The 18362-nt window shown below is 39.2% G+C and overlaps 1 long non-coding RNA gene across 1 annotated transcript in view; it reads right to left on the reverse strand.

Moving 5' to 3' along the window:
* Nucleotides 1-345: 345 nt before the first annotated feature.
* Nucleotides 346-18362, reverse strand: part of 9330175M20Rik (RIKEN cDNA 9330175M20 gene) — a 115394-nt gene continuing 97377 nt past the window's right edge. The window contains exon 5 of the long non-coding RNA NR_045151.2: nt 346-2400. This is a non-coding gene — a long non-coding RNA (RIKEN cDNA 9330175M20 gene). The remainder of the gene's footprint in view (nt 2401-18362) is intronic.

Below are 18362 nucleotides of genomic sequence, written 5' to 3' on the forward strand. Positions count from 1 at the left end.
CAGGACCAATTTTTCATTGTCCTGTTGGAGAGCATTAGTGATGGACACTGAACTGGCAAGCAATGTGCTTTGCCACATAGCCACCAATTCAAATTTCCCTTGTCCAGAACTCCTCCTCCTGTGACCTGTTCCCACGAACAATGTCATTATCTCAGTATTTATCTAGTACAAAACTGAAATCACCCCTTTTCTCTTTCATCCCATAATTGAATGAAAACTTTGTACATTAACTCTTTCCTATCTCTTCCACTGATTCCATTTGCCATTTCTGTGACCAGGGAAATCTGGGCTTCCTTGGGGTTCTTAGTTATGTTAATAGGCGAATGTAGAAATTGACTAAGAACGAAGTTAGAGGGCAATTTTATTAGAGTTTGAGAGAAAAGCAACAGTGCAGGCAGGCTGTAAATCTCAGGGACTCGGAGGTAAGGAAGGAAGAAAGCCATGCATTTGCGTTAGGGAGCTCAGCATGTTCGGCAACATTAGCAATGTTCAGCAGGGCAGCACGAGGCTGCAATGCAGAAGGTCAGGCGCTTCAGAAAAAAAAGTGCCAAAGCCCTGAAGTAAAGCATAATTAGAGGTTTAGGCAGTATCTCAAGAAAAAGAAATAAGAAGAAATAGAAAAAAGTTAGTCTTTTTTCAGTTAGAACAAAGAACTAGGCTTGGATAGGGCTAGCAGGGCTGCATGGTGGATGCTCTCGACGAGACTGTACTCCAACTTCTGTGCTATGTCATTAAGAGCACAATTACTCTTCCCATCTCTAGAATGCCTTCAAATGAATCCGTTTCTTGAGGTGTAGTCTTCAGGACAAGTAATTGACAGATCCAGGTAGATTAACGATGATTTTTCTCTTTGAATTTTGTATTGAGAATTGCATACATGAGTAGCATATTTATGTCATTTGCACACTTCTTTCTTCTCCTCCAACACCTCCCATGTCCCCCAACTCCTCTTTAATTATTGTTACAAATATAAACAAACACATATGTATATATAAATCCAGCTTTATGGATCTGTTTAGTGCTGCTTGTGTGTATATTTCTTAAGGGATGACTGCTTGGGACTGGATAACATAGGGGCTTGCCCAAGGAGAGGCCTGATTCTTCCTCTCTCACCAGCCATTAATTGTCCATATTTCCTTTAGGGGAACTGATATTTTGATTATTTGATATTTCTCCTATCAACACTGGAATGTCAACTAGTGTTATCTTTGTGGAGATCTTGCCCAGGCAACCATATTTTTGAGATTTCATGGGTACAGCTTCTTTGTAATATATAGAAGATACCATCTCACAGCAGATGTCCTGGTCTCTGGTTGTTCCAGTATTTCTGCCACATTTTCTGGGGTGTTCCCTGGGCCTGAGGTATAGGAATTGTACTGTACATGTATCAGTTTGGGTTAGGCACTTCCGAGTCAGCTATTATCTGTGTGTGACTTGCTGTAGATTTTTGTAATACTCTCCACCTGATGAAAAAACAAATTTTCTTTGATGATAGGCAAGAGCGTCTTACTCAGAATAAGGATACGTATTTAGAGTTCCATTGGAAATGACACTGGCTTAGAAAAGTGACAATAGCAGATTCTCCATAAGGTCCATGACCTTCCCAGCACAGGTGGGTGGCTAGGTTTGTAGTCCCCAGAATGAGTCTTACCTACTAAGAGAGCCTTAAGTCCAATTGGACGGCTACTGGTTTTCCCGAAACCTAAGTGCCTTTGGGGTTGTCTTCCCATGCTATTCATTGATGTGATCTATAGCCTTTACACTGGGGTAGAACTATTGACTGCTTTTCTCCCTTGGCATCTTGTATAATATCTTCAGATACAATGAAAGTTCATCTTTGGCAAGAGGCTTCCTGGTTAGTTCTAGCTCAATTTCTCTCCTCAAGCCTTATATACTGGTTTCCTCTTAAAGGGACAAACAATACTCTGTAATATTCTAATCTTTGGAAAAGATCAGGATGTCGTGTCTCCATTTGGGCCACAAGTATAACTCAAATATCATTCTTTTGACCAAGAGGAAGTTCTTCTTCATCAGGGGCTTCAATAAAGCAAAGGTGATACTTCTATTTTTTTTTTTAATGTGATGTTTTAAATCCTGAGGAAGGGAAATTGTGCTATTTTTCTTTCTAATGTTACTAGGGAAACAGAAGGTTGGATCCACAAATTACTATGAGGAATGGGTCTATCCTTTATAGCCTTCTTTTAGCATTTACACACACACACACACACACACACACACACACACGTACACACGTACACATGTACACACAAGTTGAGAGCTTGAAATCATGTCAGACTTGAGCTGATATTGAGGTTTTGGAAGGATCCACACTCTTGGAAGATGGCCAAGGGGTCGCAGGTAGTTGGAGTTAGATTTCAACAGAACCATCTGAATGTGTCCCTGTAAATAAGAGGAGATAAAATTAAGACAACGGTTCAGTACACAAGGTCCAAAAATGAATAATGTCACTATAAGATTATAATTAGTAAGATCTGACTGGAAACACCCCTAATAAGATCTGACTGGAAACACCCCCTCAACACTTCTGACATTTTATGTCCATGCCTGGGATAGAATGGCTTTTGGCTGAGGACAAAAACAGACTTGATTTTTAAGCTCCCAGCCTTCAACCACCTGACCAGGTTTTATCTACTGTTCTCACCATTACTACCATTTTTTCCAACTTAGGAAGTGAATTATGACTTAAACTGTTTTGTGAACAGAACATGAATACTATAACAACAGAAAAGTGCATTGTATGTGCTAACAACCAGCCTACTTCAAGTTACTCCTGACTCTCTCCAGCCCATGCTGACTTTCTATACAATCAGCTTCCAGTTTTGTCTCTCTGTCTCCACATTGCTGCTTCCCGACCGAGTTTGCTCTGCTAGTTTCTGCCCTTAACACTTTTCCTAGAGCATTGCAAGATTCTCCTAGTTGAGCATTGCTATTTCCATTGCTAAAGATCAGCTTTGGAAAATATGAGATAAGATCCAGCATGCTGTGTCCAAACAGCCCATCATGTTTCTATGGAAAACAGGAATAATTTGCATCAAAGGCCACTGGTGACATATAGCAGATGTCCAATCTCTTCATTCTCTTCTCTCTCTCTCTCTCTCTCTCTCTCTCTCTCTCTCTCTCTCTCTCTCTCTCACACACACACACACACACACACACACACACACACACACACATTCAGATGAGCTAATGCTCCAACTGTAAGTTTCTTCCTCTTACATTCTTCTCATCCTCATTATGTCTTGAGTTCTCTGTTCTACAAAAAGCAGTCTTAGTGTCTAAAAAGAGATTACCAACCAGGACCTGTGGGAGGCTCAGAGTAAAGGCACTTGCTGACAAGCCTGTAGATCTGAGTCAATCTCTGGGATGGGTAAAGCAAGAGAACAAATTTCTCAGATTTATTCTCTGTCCTCCATATTCATGCTATGCTATACACATATGCACAAAACACAAGTACATTAATAGATGTAAAAACATTTTAAAAAAAGATTACTTTTCTTTACAAAGTTACACACTAAGCATCAGTCAGCATTCCTCAAGTTTTTCCATTATTTCTTATCTTAAAAGTAAGACAACATAGAGTCTTCATTAGGATTTCAATCCTGTGATAAAACACCATGCCCAAAAACAACTTGGGGAAAAACTGGTTTGTTTCATCTTGCAACTCTCATGGCACTCCAACACTGAGAGCAGCCAAGAGAAATGCAAGGCAGGAACATGGAAGAAAAAAACTGAAGCAGAGGCCATGTAGGAAAGCTGGTTGTTGTCTTGCTCCCTCTGGATTGCTCAGTTTGCTTTCTTATACATCCCAGAGCTCCTGTCTAGGGTGGTACCACTCACAGTGAGCTAGGCCCACCCATATCATTCATTAGAAAATGCTCCATGGGCTTGTCAGTGAAGTAGTGTTAAGGAAACAATGTCTCAATTGAAGTGCTGTTTTCCCAAATGACTCTAGTTTGTGTCAATTTGACAATTACAACAACAGCCTTATACAACAGCAACATAGTTTGTCTATGTTAAGACAATGCTGTAGGCTGCACCACACATAGATGCACATGTAATCAGCTTTCCCTACAATAGAAATTGAAAGTACGTACCTTTATATTCAGACTAGTTAACATAAATGGGTCCTGCAAGAAATAAGACCACAGAGCTCTCCAAATGGCCTTCCACTTGGGTACATCACATGAGCCCTATGTCACCCATCAATGTCAGTTAACAAGTGGCACTGCCATGGCATTCCCACCTTTGCCATCTCTACTCAGGATGTGAGGAAAACTGGCAGATCCCTTGAGCTCCTTTAACAAATGCTTCTAGGACTCCTAGATAACCAAAGAGAACTGATAGAAATAATTTACAACCTTTGGAGAAACTGTTTCTAGGTTGAGAGTGAAGTTAAATTTCTCCTCAGTTTTCCAACATGCATCCAGAAAGCAGGCTAAGCCTACTGGCGAGAACTATGAGCATCCTGGGTACTCAGGTATTATTAGGAAGAAGAAAAAAACGTATTTCTAGAACCTCTGGTATTGGTCATGCAAATAATCATATCCCTCTATTACAGAGTTCTAATGAAAATGAAGGTAGGATCACATATACAAATGCTCTAAGATAAAACATTCCTGTCACTATGATAGATTTTGGTGACCTACTATGTGTTGTCACTATAATAGACTTGGTGACCTACTATGTGGGGTAATTTGTTGATGATGATTTGTCATTCTGTAACTGCCATTATAGAAGCCCTGTGTGATGATATAAAATAAACTGACTCCAGTCAAGAGAAAAACAAATGTCCTCTGACCTCATTCTCTCTCTCTCTCTCTCTCTCTCTCTCTCTCTCTCTCTCTCTCTCTCTCTCTCTCTCTCTCTCTCTCTCCCTCTCTCTCTCTCTCTCCCTCCCTCCCTCTCCCTCCCTCCCTCTCCCTCTCTCTCTCTCTCTCTCCCTCTCTCTCTCCCTCCCTCTCTCCCTCCATCCCTCTCCCTCTCCCTCTCCCTCTCCCTCTCCCTCTCTCTCTCTCTCTCTCTCTCTCTCTCTGTGTGTGTGTGTGTGTGTGTGTGTGTGTGTGTCTATCATATTAACTCATAACTTGGGTATTTTTCACTTCAACCTGAATTTTATAATTTCTTAGGAACTAAAGTACATTCACAAAAAAAAAAACCACAAATACACACAACACATAATTAGTATCATCAAATTTTAGAGCAAGAAGAGACCACAGAGATCATAATTGCAAATAAAGTTTATTTGGGAGATATAATTTTATTTTTCCCTTTGGTGGATTAAATGGCCAAGGCAATCTGCTCTGGATTGCTATGTCCCTTCTTTAAAGAAAATTAACCATATCTCATAAACAAAAGGATTCTTTTTTCCCTTTATATATTTCATAGGGTAGTTACCAGTATCGTTTAAGATAAGTTGTTTTTCTCTTGTTGCCCATACCTGACCAGAAATCTAGTCTGGCCTCACGAATTGCCAAGTAAAAGCAGAGATCACCCAGGGATCTCCCAGTCTGAAATACAGGGATTGAGTAACTTCTCTGAGTTCATGATGTGAGGAGTTACTAACAATACTTCCTTATTCAGAAGACGTCCCCTGGTTGAGATTTCTACCATTAGTCCTCTTAAATAGCATTCTGGCCTCAACCCTTCCCAGAGAATGTTCTGATTATAATACACCCACATTCCAACTGGTCTTGGGTTGAGTGAAGCACAGAGCCACAGAGACTAGTCCAGCAGTGACGGATGCTGGTGACAGAGAGCCTGTAGGAGGATAGAAGAGATTGTACTTATGAATGCTCCAACAAAGCCTTCAGAAGGGCCAATGGATCCTATAGTGTCAGTGCTAACAAAATACAAGTTGCACATGAATGGCAGTGTAACTGCAGTTATAGGAATTGAAATAAAATGATGAAAATTCTCATCTCAGCCATACAAATGGTATGAACATGCATTTAATCAGATAATCTAGGTAGAAGTAATTTGGAAATTGGTTTCTTAAAGTTTGAAACAGGAAAGTATTTTTAATCATCCTGTATTGTACACTGCTGTATTCAGTTATTATCCACCCTATCAGCTTGTAAACCATGGATGTCAAAAACAAATCAAAACTTTTTTAGGACTGCAGGGGCAATTATCATACACAATATCCTGCACATAAAAGATGCTTAATAGATGTGTGTTGAATAAAAGAATACATGAATAAAAAATACAAGAATGATAGGATCGTTAAGTGATTGAATAAAATAAATTTTAAGAAAAGGAGAGAGAACAAAATCATAAATAGACCATAAATGTTGACATAGGGGAGAGGTTTTAGCCAAATCATGGTACTGCAGCCAGGAAGCCTGTTCTTTCTAGTAAATAAGAGGCTACTGATCTGAGGGCAGCATTTCCCGGTTCCACTAGAGAAACATTTCAAGACACTGTCACCTTGAAGGTTTTCTTTTCAGATCATGGCAAGCCAGAATGCATCAACCTAAGGTGGGAATTCTAAGGGCTATTCATACGAAAGCATCAGGACATAAACTGATCAGCAGCTGGGGGCAGCAAGAAATTATGGATAGTCCTGAAAGCTACCTCCAGAGCATGCTGCAGGGTGCATGGCTGGTGCTACTATACCCACGCTAAAATGAAACTCCACTGTTATTTTTTATTGAGTAGCAATTTTTACAGTTTTCAAAATGAGAATGGAACACAACAAAGAAATCCACTAAAATAACACCAATACCTCTCATGTTCTAGCTCCCAAACAAATTGTAGGCAGTGGGGGGTGAAAGTTTAAAAAAAAAAAAAACTGTGACATTGTTGATCTAAAATCCACACCATTTCTACCCGAGTTAGGGGTCATTGAATTTCACAGAAGGACCAGGAAAATAGCATAACCTTCTCCTAAGAAAATGCACAGCATACAGAGTCAAACATTTCATCTTTCAGGTCAGTAGCCACGGCTCTGTCTGTTTTCTCACTGAAAAGATACCTGGGAAAGAAAGAAATGCTTTATTCAAAAATAAGAGATTTTTTCTGGCCAGACTGGTAATTTTATTGAATGGTATTATGAAATTATTTAATAGTTAAATGGTATTGTGAATTATTCCACCTAAGAAGAAACACAGCACATGTTCAGAGATGACGATCTCATTTCAAGGACACGGTGTCTTAACACACAGAAGACAACCTCGGGTTGCAAAGCTATTGGGAATTATCTAAAGGAAGGAGTGGGGAGCAACTGTCAAACAACAGTTTCCGTACCCAGACTCCCAGGCATCCTGGATGGCATATTCAAAACAAGCTGTGATCATTAGCTGTCCTATGCTCTTCTAGGTACAGATGTTCTCAAAGATGCAAATACAGATAAGGCTGCCGAAGAGCATTAACAACAGCCACTAATGTCCTCAACTCCATCCAAGCTCTTGGCTCCTACGGGGAACAGCTTGACGCTTTGTGCAGTGCCCAGAGTCAAAAGTTCATTCCATCTTGGTGACATTGGCAGCCATGTCACCCGAAGAGAACAGCATCACAGTCTACAAAGTAGAAGTGTTTTTGCCAGATCCTAGCTGTTCTGCCTTAGAGGCCAACATGAATGCTGTGAGCAGAATGGCAGCCAGATGAGCTGTACCTGCTTTCAAATTAATAGTGTCCTGAAATGACAGTCCTAGTGCACTGTGCTCTAGATACTCTGAGCCTTCAGTGGGGCTGGCTATTTAAAGAAAAGATATACACATTCAACTTCAGTGAGCCATCCAGGAAAAGCAAGCTCATGTGTGTGATAAATATTTGTTGAGTGCTTACTCTACAGAGGTGATAGAAATACAATGGTGAACGAGCTCTGCCCTCTGCCCTTCAAGTGCTGAACTAAGGAATTCAATAGTCTTCTACTTTCACATTTCCCTACCATCAACTTCTTGGCTGTAGAAGCGTTCCAATCTGGAGCCTGTCGGATGCTAGGCAGGAGTTCTGCCACTGAGCTCCATCACCAGCCCTTTTTACAGGTTTTCTTTTGAGACTACATCTTGACAAGTTTTCCAGGCTCCCCTGGAACTTCTGATCCTCCTTATATCAGTTTCCTTAGTAGCTGGGATTATAGACCTGTGACAGGAAGCCACATGTCCTCAAACTGCTGTAAGGGAAATGGATGGAATTTTTATTTAGATGGAAGGTGGCTCCCTACTTTTTGACTTGGAGGAGTTGGGACAGTAATGGGAGTGGTGATACAAATTGTATGATAGAGAAGAGGGCTAGATGGAGCAGGTGGGAGTTTATTTAGCAGAGTTCACGGGTGAATAACAGGCATGCACCACAATCTAAGAAGAATTGATGGGCAGGAAATGGAGAAATGAGATTGCTCACTATAAACAAGCATAAGATAATGTTACTTTTCATTTTAAAATGGCTGACATACAACAACAGGGAGGAGAGACAGAGTAGATGAACAGCAATGCAAACTATTGGACTCTATTTTAGGGAAAGTGACAGAGAAAAAAAAATGTTCAAGAGCCCAAGGTTCCATACATTTCATGGTATCTGACTATAGAATGTCATATGACTTCTCCAGATATTACCTATTTATTCATTAGAATAAATGCACAGCTGATTACTAGAAGGCTATGTTGGGAGTATGGGGGACATAATTATAGTGAAGGAATGGTGTCCTGTGCTGGAGTCAAAGCACGATCAGAGTGAGGAACTGCCATGTGACACAACAGTGAAAATGGAAAGTTTGGCACATGGAAACTCCAGAGAACCAGGAGCTGAAACAAGACCCCTGGCCATTTGCGAATCTCCTGGGACAAGATCTGTATTTCCCTTAATATGAGCAAACATTCTTGGGAGCAGCCTCTGTATAGGACAGACCCATCTCTGTCTCTGTGCATCACAGAATACCTCTGTGGATGCCAATATAAGCCTCCCAGGAAGAACTTATGAATAGTTGAATAATTTACAGTGGGGAGATGCAATCTCCAGGCCTAACTGTTAAGTGAAAGCAGAGACCTCCCCGGGGGGGGGGGGGGGGGCTCCAAGTCTGAACTGTAAGGACTGTTCTCTAGAGGGAACAAGTAGCTTCTCTGAGACCGTGGTGTGGGGAGTTACTACCAACACTTCCTTCTTCAACAGACATCCCCAGGTTGAGATTTCTACCATTTTAGGGTAGATCCAAAAGTCTGGTCCTCTTTAATAGCACTGAGAATGCTCCACCACACTGTAAAAAGGTTTTAAGTCTTTGTTAGGCTCAGCACATCGTTTCTATTGCTTGAATTTGAAAACAACAAAACCACATTAGTAATTCTTCAGATTTTGAATCATATGGCTTAATCACTATTTCCAAAACAAACAAACAAAACAAAAAAAGAAAGAAACAGGAAAAAAATAAATGGTATTTTAAATATATATGAAATTTACTATTACTATCTTTGTGAAAATGATGCCTTTAAAAAAAGAAATGAGGTCCCAGCCCTTAGTGAGTCAGAGATTTATTAAGTACACTCTGTGCCAAGCAGAGAAGGCAAAATGAACACTGTGGACAAGGTAACAGCTAGCTTTTCCTTCATGAGCTTGCAGGTGACAGGTAAAGAGGAAATATGCTGTGGCGTGTCAAGGGAGATATAGGGATATGATGTGCAAAGCCATGCTCTAAGGAAAGTGCCATTGCTCTAGAATGTTCAGACCCAGATGAAGAGAAGAGTTTGCCAAAAAGCAATGGTGATAAATCACAAGAAGGTTTGAGGGGGAAAAAAAAAAGAAAATGGAAGGAAGGGAGGGAGAGAGGGAAGGAGGAAGAAGGGGGAGGGAAGGAGGGAGTGAGGGAGGGAGGAAATCATTTACTGATTTTTTTAAAATTTCATAGTCTATATGGGGAGATTAAAAAACAGGAGAAATAAATTTCTCTTTTTAATGTTATTTTTAAAAAAGAAATCAATGTAGCAGTGACTGAAGGAAGCATATCTTCCTTAGGCTTGCTTAATACTTAAAATGTAGTTCTAAATTGTCGTGATATAAGCCACAAATGTAAGATTCAAGCTGTTCAAACTGTCTTTCCAGAGTCTGGGGCCAGTGGTGATCCAGTATTATTCCTGGTCAAGGTGAATATCTGACGTCCCCAGCAACACTCTGTAGGCTTTTTCAGTAAATCATGGATTTAGTAATTCCATTGTCACCCCATAATGAAAAACAGATTAAGTAGTTCTCAATTTCATCATGTGGCAAAATTAGGATTCAAACCCCAATAGCTTCAAACTAAAGATTTGTCCTAAACTGAGTGCTTTGCATCACATGCTGAAGAAGTGAAGTGAGCTCCTAATGGCTGGGGGACACTTTTAAAATGGGACCAAAGAGGCAGGTGAGAATGAGACCACTCAGGTTCTGGTGAACCATACCAAGAAGTTTAACTCTCTTCTTGAGAAAATTGGGAGGTTTTGAGTGTTTTTAGACATAAAAAATGCTGTAACCTGGTTTGTTTTATACAAAGACCTTTCTGGGGACTCAGTTTAGCATTTGGAATTAACAAATTGTTAATAGACGCCTCCCATAAATATTATGATTTTATTTGTAGAAGAAATAGTAATATATTAAATGTAGTGGATATAATTAAGCTGTACAAAGTGAAGTTATAAACGGTAATAGAGCTTGTCAGAAAAAAATAAAAAATATATTCTGACAGCAAACTAATTTTATTGAAATGCTGATGTATTTGCCTGTAGGATAGATTTTTAGAATCTTCTGGAATATTTGTTATTGTTTATTCCTATAGTCACATTGAATTTTGGAGTCTCTGTGATACATACACAGAGAAGTTTTTCACAAGATGTGAAAGCCCCGAACCAATATGTACGCTATTGAAGATTCTTTACATATCTCATATTCTATCATATGATACTACAGTTTCTTCAGAATGGGCTCATTTTCATGAAAACACCCTTCTTCATTTGTAGTAAGACTATCACTAAAAATAGTGCTTTGTGTTGCTTAGTTATCTCTTTATTCAATCTCATGCATTAAATTTCATCCAAAATAAAAGCTGAAATTATTTCATCTGAAGAACTAACAAGTCTCCATCCAGATAACAAAACAGAGTCATCCAAGTAGCCCTCCCCTCCCTCAGCACTATTACAGAGAAGTTATTACACCTCATCGGAAATACTTGCTTTTGTGCTTTGTAGATTGTGTATATGTTTTACATATATGTTCTAATTCACTAACTAAAGTAATATGTCCCCTTTAGACACATCTTCATGAGATTTATTGTGGTGGTTTGAAGAATGACCCCTCTAGGCTTATATACTTGAATTCTTGTCCCTAGTTAGTAGAACTGTTTGGAAAGGGTTTGGAGGTGTGGCATTGTTTCACATGGTATGTCCTTGTTGGAGGAGGTGTGTTTCTCCATGTGGGCTTTGAGGTTTCAAAAAACCACAGCACACCCACTGTCTCTCTGTCTGCTGCCTGTGGATCAGGATGAAAAGCTTTCAGCAACTTCTCCAGCAACGTGCCTGCCTGTGTACAGTATGTGTCTTGCACATGATGAATATGAAGTAACCCTTTAAAACTGTGAGCCAGTCCTCAAATAAATGCCTTCTTTTATAAGAGTTGCCTTGGTCATGGTGCCTCTGCACAATAATAGAATAGTAACTAAGACATATATGATACAAAATAATTCAATAAAAGTCTAACTTAACCTCCTGGGTAGTTGAGAACAATTGGATTTCTTCATGAATACATTTCCCTGGCTATTATATTAAGTAATAAATCTGTATGAATTAAATACTGTTTTGCTTTAAAATCTTGAGATGACACTGAAAAATAATTATCTTGAAAAGTTCTTGTTTTAAATTGAATGATGTCCAAATCTACCAAGTGGCATTCCAAACTCTTACTAAACCCTAAAACCACATGTAAAGAAAGCAAACAAGGGCAGGATTCATCAGTGCATTGGAGAATGTGGAGGCCTGGCTGTTTCTACCGTGTCTTTTGTTTCTACCGTGTCTTTTGTTTCTACCGTGTCTTTTGTTTCTACCGTGTCTTTTGTTTCTACCGTGTCTTTTGTTTCTACCGTGTCTTTTGTTTCTACCGTGTCTTTTGTTTCTACCGTGTCTTTTGTTTCTACCGTGTCTTTTGTTTGTTTCTACCGTGTCTTTTGTTTCTACCGTGTCTTTTGTTTCTACCGTGTCTTTTGTTTCTACCGTGTCTTTTGTTTCTACCGTGTCTTTTGTTTCTACCGTGTCTTTTGTTTGTTTCTACCGTGTCTTTTGTTTCTACCGTGTCTTTTGTTTCTACCGTGTCTTTTGTTTGTTTCTACCGTGTCTTTTGTTTCTACCGTGTCTTTTGTTGCTGACTTGACTTGTTCTCCAGGAAGTGCAATCCTCCATTGTTCCTCTTCATTCTCTGTTGCTGTTGCTGTTGCTGTTGCTGTTGCTGTTGTTGATGTGTGGTATATGCTTATACGTGGACCTATGCAATTATTCATGTATGCTCATGTGTATTGTGGCTAGAGCTGGAGTGTTTTGCTCTATCACACTGGCTACCTTCTTTTTTTTACGTGACATGTTCATGTGACATGACTGAACCTGAGGCTACCAATGCAGCTAGACTAGCCTGCCAGTGAGGGACTGGTATCTGCTTGCCCCCTCAGCACTTGAGTTAAGGACACACTTGCTTCAACAAGCTTTTTATGTAGATGCTGGGAATCTGATCTCAGATCCTAATATTTGTGCAGTAAGCAGTTTACCTGTTGAGTCATCTCTCCAGGCTCAAAGTTTTAAGTTTTACTTTTCTGATGATAATTACAATTCTATTTTCTCAGTAGTTTTTATTTTCTGAGTGATTTGTTGGCCTCAGCTCCTACCACTCAGCATCCTATGTTCTCTTCTAGGAGCAAACCCATGATATTGAGAGGTGACGCACAGCTGGTACCTTTAAAAGTAACATCTGCATTGCCTGCAATAATTAGCATTTTGCTTTACGATGCCTCCTGCTTTGCATTTATACTGCACCCTGAATCATAGGACTTTAAGACCCCCAAATTAGTTCATCTACACAATGCAGCTCTCTTGCCCTAAATTGCAGAAAGATCTGAAGGAGCTTTATTCAAATTTAACCTAGCAAATGGGTGCAAGCAAAATTAGGCAAGAAGGCAATTAAAAAAAAAAAAAAGCATAGAATAAAAACACCTGCAAATGAAAAACCTGGAACTGTGTCTATAAGCCAAGTTCTTTCCCTAAGAATTCCTGAGTGCTAATGAAAGCAATTAGCACTTGCACAGCCTGCCTGCATCCACATCCTGCATGCTGGTGGACTCACAAATGGCCTACATATCTCCTTCCTGATGATGTTAGAATAAAGCAGGACTATTTGTAAGGTAGTAAGCCAACATTCCTGTCATCCGTTCTCCTTACTCAGTAAAATAATATTTTAAAGTCATTCCATTACAACCTGTTTCCTTGACACATGGACTGGATTATTATGAGAGTTCTAGAGGTTATGTCTATTTTACTTTCGTCACAGGATTGATTCTTCCCCCTTCCTGTAACTCCTACCCACTGGGAAATGGGATAGGAATGTGTGTACAGATTCTGACCTGATGAGTACAGATGGAATTTAATACCTTTCTTCATTGGCATAGGACAGGCGATTTCTTTGTTGAAGTTGTGGATTCAATCAGAGTCCATTGTACTTTCAGTCTCATTAGTTTTCCCAAGATACTGAGCTACTGCCTTGCATTCTAGAAATTTCATTATGTCTATATAGTGATTCACTACTTATAGTTTGAAATAAGTATATTGTTCCAAAATCACCTTTTTTCCCACTAGGCTAGGGCTGTACCCTTACTGTGCATACTATTATAATTTTTAGAAGTCCATTTGCAAACTGCCCATTTGTTTCTCTGATCTTCTTATGTTCTGGTAACATTTGCATTAAATCTGAAAGTGCTATAAAATGAGGTTAGTATCTCTATAGTTTTAGTCCCTATTAATATTCATTTTTTAGAATTTTGTTTGCTATGAATATTTATCATTCTGTATATTCCTTTGTATCAACCTGAATATTGCAGAAATAATATTGTTCTTTTTACTGGGATGGCAGTTAAAAATTAGCTTAGAGACAGTGACACCCTATTGAGTCTTTCCATTCAAAGTATATTTTTCTTTTTTGTGTGTGAAAAAAAAATAGATTTTACTATTTTATGTATATGGGAGTTTTGCCTTCATGTACATCTGTGTACCACACCTGCTGGTCCTGGAGGTGGTGGTGAGGCTCCTTGTGCTGGGTGCTGAGTATTGAATCTGGGTCCTTTAAAACAAAAGCAAGTACTCATAACCACTAAGCCGACTCTCCAGCCCCAAAGCATATCTTTTAATTTGTTCACTTTTTATTAGTGTCTTTCAATAGTATCTTTTGCTTTTCTTTTTATGGTTCTTGCATTTTGTCTTATCCTCTGTGGTTTTCCAAGTATTTAATGGTATCAAAAACAATAATTTTGCCATATTAAAATTGGTATACTTCAAATGGACTGAGAAAGAAATTAGGGAAATGACATCCTTCACAATAGTCATAAACAATATAAAATATCTTGGTGTGACTCTAATCAAACTTGTTAAAGATCTGTATTATAAGAACTTCAAGGTTCTGAACAAAGAAATTGCAGAAGAACTCAGAAAATGGAAAGCTCCCCCATGCTCATGGATTGGCAGGATTAATATAGTAAAAATGGCCGTCTTTCTGAAAGCAACCTACAGATTCAATGCAATCCCCATCAAAATTCCAACTCAATTCTTCAGAGTTAGAAAGAGCAATTCTCAAATTCGTTTGGAATAACAAAACACACAGAATAGCCAAAACTATTCTCAACAATAAAAGAACTTCTGGGAGAATCACCATCCCTGATCTCAAGCTGTACTACAGAGCAATAGTGATAAAAACTGCACGGTATTGATACAGTGACAGGCAGGTAGATCAAAGGAATAGAATTGAAGACCCAGAAATGAACCCACATACCTATGGTCACTTGATCTTAGACAAAGGACCTAAAACCATCCAGTGGAAAAAGACAGCATTTTCAACAAATGGTGCTGGTTCAATTGCCAGTCAACATGTAAAAGAATGCAAATTAATCCATTCTTATCTCACTGTACCAAACTCAAGTCTACGTGGATCAAGGACCTCCACATAAAACCAGATACACTGAATTTAATAGAAGAGAAAGTAGGGGAAAACCTTGAACACATGGGCACAGGGGAAAAGTTCCTGAACAGAACACCAATGGCTTATGCTCTAAGATCAAAAACTGACAAAAGGGAGCTCATAAAACTGCAAAACTTCTGTAAGGCAAAGGACACTGTCAATAGGACAAAAAGGCAGAGCCAGTCCCATAACACTCAGAGGAAACTCCACTCCCAGGCAAGCAACAGATTGGGAAAAGATCTTTACCAATCCTACATCTGATAGAGAGCTATTATCTAATATATACAAAGAATTCAAGTAGTTAGACTCCAGAGAACCAAATAGCCCTATTGAAAAATGAGAAACAGAGCTAAACAGAGAATTCTCAACTGAGGAAACTAGAATGCCTGAGAAGCACCTAGAGAAATGTTCAACACCCTTAATCATCAGGGAAATGCAAATCAAAACAACCCTGAGATTCCACCTCACACCAGTTAGACTGACTAAGATCAAAAACTCAGCTGACAGCAGATGCTGGTGAGGATGTGGAGAAAGAGAAGCACTCTTCTATTACTGGTGGGATTGCAAACTGGTACAACCATTCTGGAAATCAGTCTGGTGGTTCCTCAGAAAACTGGACATAGTAAGTACTACCTGAGGACTTAGCTATACCACTACTGGGCATATACCCAGAAGATGCTCCAATATGTAATAAGGACACATGCTCCACTATGTTAATAGCAGCCTTATTTACAAAAGCCGGAAGCTGGAAAGAACCCAGATGTCCCTCAACAGAGGAATGGATATAGAAAATGTGGTACATTTACACAATGGAATACTACTCAGCTATTAAAAACAATGACTTCATGAGATTCGAAGGCAAATGGATGGAACTTGAAGATATCATCTTGAGTGAGATAACTCAATCAAAAAGAACACACACAGTATGCACTCACTGATAAGTGGATATTAGCCCAAAAGTTCGAAATACCCAAGATTCAATTCACAGACCACATGAAGCACAAGAAGAAGAAAGACCAAAGTGTGGATACTTCAGTGTTTCTTAGAAGGGTAAACAAAATACTCACAGGAGGAAATATGGAGATAAAGTTTGAAGCAGAGACTGAAGGAAAGGCCATCCAGAGACTGCCCCACCCGGGGATCCATCCCATATACAGTCACCAAACCTATTGTGGATGCCGGGGAAGTGCTTGCTGATGGAAGCCTGATATGGCTGTCTCCTGAGAGGCTCTGCCAGAGCCTGACAAATATGGAGGCAGACACTTGCAGCCAACCATTGGACTGAGTGCAGGGTCTGGGAGAGAGGAATTGGAGAAGGGACTGAAGGATCTGAGGGTGTTTGCAGCTCCCAGGAGGGAGCAACAGTGTCAGCTCCTTGGGGGTCGGGGGAAACTGGACCACCAACCAAAGAGTACGCATGGAGGGACCTGTGGCCCTGTGGCTCCGGCTGCAAATATGGCAGAGGATGGCCTTGTTGGACATCAGTGGGAGGAGAGACCCTCAGGCCTGAGGGTGTTCAATGCCCCAGTGCAACAGAGTGCTAGGTTGGGAAGATGGAAGTAGGTGGGTGGGGGAACACCCTCATATAGGCGGGGGGAGGGAGAATGGAATAGGGGGATTCTGAAGGGGGGACCTGGAAATGGGAAAATATTTGAAATGTAAATAAAGAAAATATCCAATAAAAAAAGAAAAAATAAAGTAAAAAAAGACTTGATATACTTTTATTTTTTCGGTTTTTGGACTATCCATTAGCATGAGATAAAATAAATGCATCAATCATGAAACTATGCACCATATTCTTATTTCTGGGGGTTACCATCTGAAAGATAATTTTAGTAATAATTTTTAATGTTATATCAAGACCAATTTTAAGTCAGTCAAATGACTAGATCACCAAAAATTATGATTTCTTTATAAACTGTGTTTCAAGTTCTTTCAAAATATTCCCCAGCTCCAGAATTAGGGACATATTATTTTTAGGAGATTTGAAAAAGAAAGACACTGGCAAATAAAAATACAAGTAAAACAAAAGACAAACTTGACAATCCATTTAACATAGAAAAGTATATTATTATACATAGCATCTTTAAATTGACAAATAATTTACAACCACTAGTACAAGGAAATGGACAAAGGACAGAAGCAGACGTCGTGGAAATTAAATGTAAACAGTTCCTCATCATATGAAACAATAATCTCATCCATGACAAGAAGGAACAATCAACATGATGCTGGAGATCAGTGATGATCACAGATAACCATGATGCTGGAGATCAGTAATGACTACAGAGAAACATGATGCTGGAGATCACTGATGATCACATATCTGTGATCACCATGATGCTGGAGATCAGTGATGACCACAGATAAACATGATGCTGGAGATCACTGATGATCACAGATAACCATGATGCTGGAGATCACTGATGATCACAGATAACCATAATGCTGGAAATCACTGATAACCATAAAGTCTAAATTCTTAACAAGATACTACTTTAACAAGTTCTTAAAGTGTGAAAATTTTCTCTCCATCCCTCCTCATCTGCCAATTAATCAACGTATCAACATAAATCCACAGCATCTATTTTTGTCAGAAAACAGAAAAGCAGAAGAAATTGTTAGATAAACGGTATGTAGACCAAAAAAGAACACACCTTGTTAATTTTAACTCAAGTAACAGGTCAAATTCGACCTGCCTTCTATCAAAAATAAGATCACACAAAATAAACCATGCTCCAAGTCCTTTGAAAAATTTTGGCAAGAAAACCAAGATAGCATGATACAACTGAAAGAGTATGTTTTTATAAAAGATTTGTGCCAAGAAACAAATATTTTAGAACACTTTCATAATTTAAAAATGAAAATGAAAGATAAGATACAGAGAGACATTTCTAAAAAGGGTGGGAACAATATAACAGAATAACTAATACTATTGTGATGACATTTAACATAGCTCCAGAAAGCAGAAAGAGTTCAACTGACCTTGTTGTACATTAAGCCTGGTATGTGGAACAGGATTTGACACACTCTTTTCAAATGCAACAGTAAAAGAAAAAGAAATGAGAAAGTCAGAAGAGAGGGATCCTGAAGAGAGTGAGTGTCAGAAATCTGACATCTGGATAATTGATCTTCCCTGAGGAAAAAACAAAATGATCCCATCCAAGCCATTTAAG

The sequence above is a fragment of the Mus musculus genome, chromosome 1 (assembly GCF_000001635.26).
Source record: "Mus musculus strain C57BL/6J chromosome 1, GRCm38.p6 C57BL/6J".
Taxonomy (NCBI): Eukaryota; Metazoa; Chordata; class Mammalia; order Rodentia; family Muridae; genus Mus; species Mus musculus.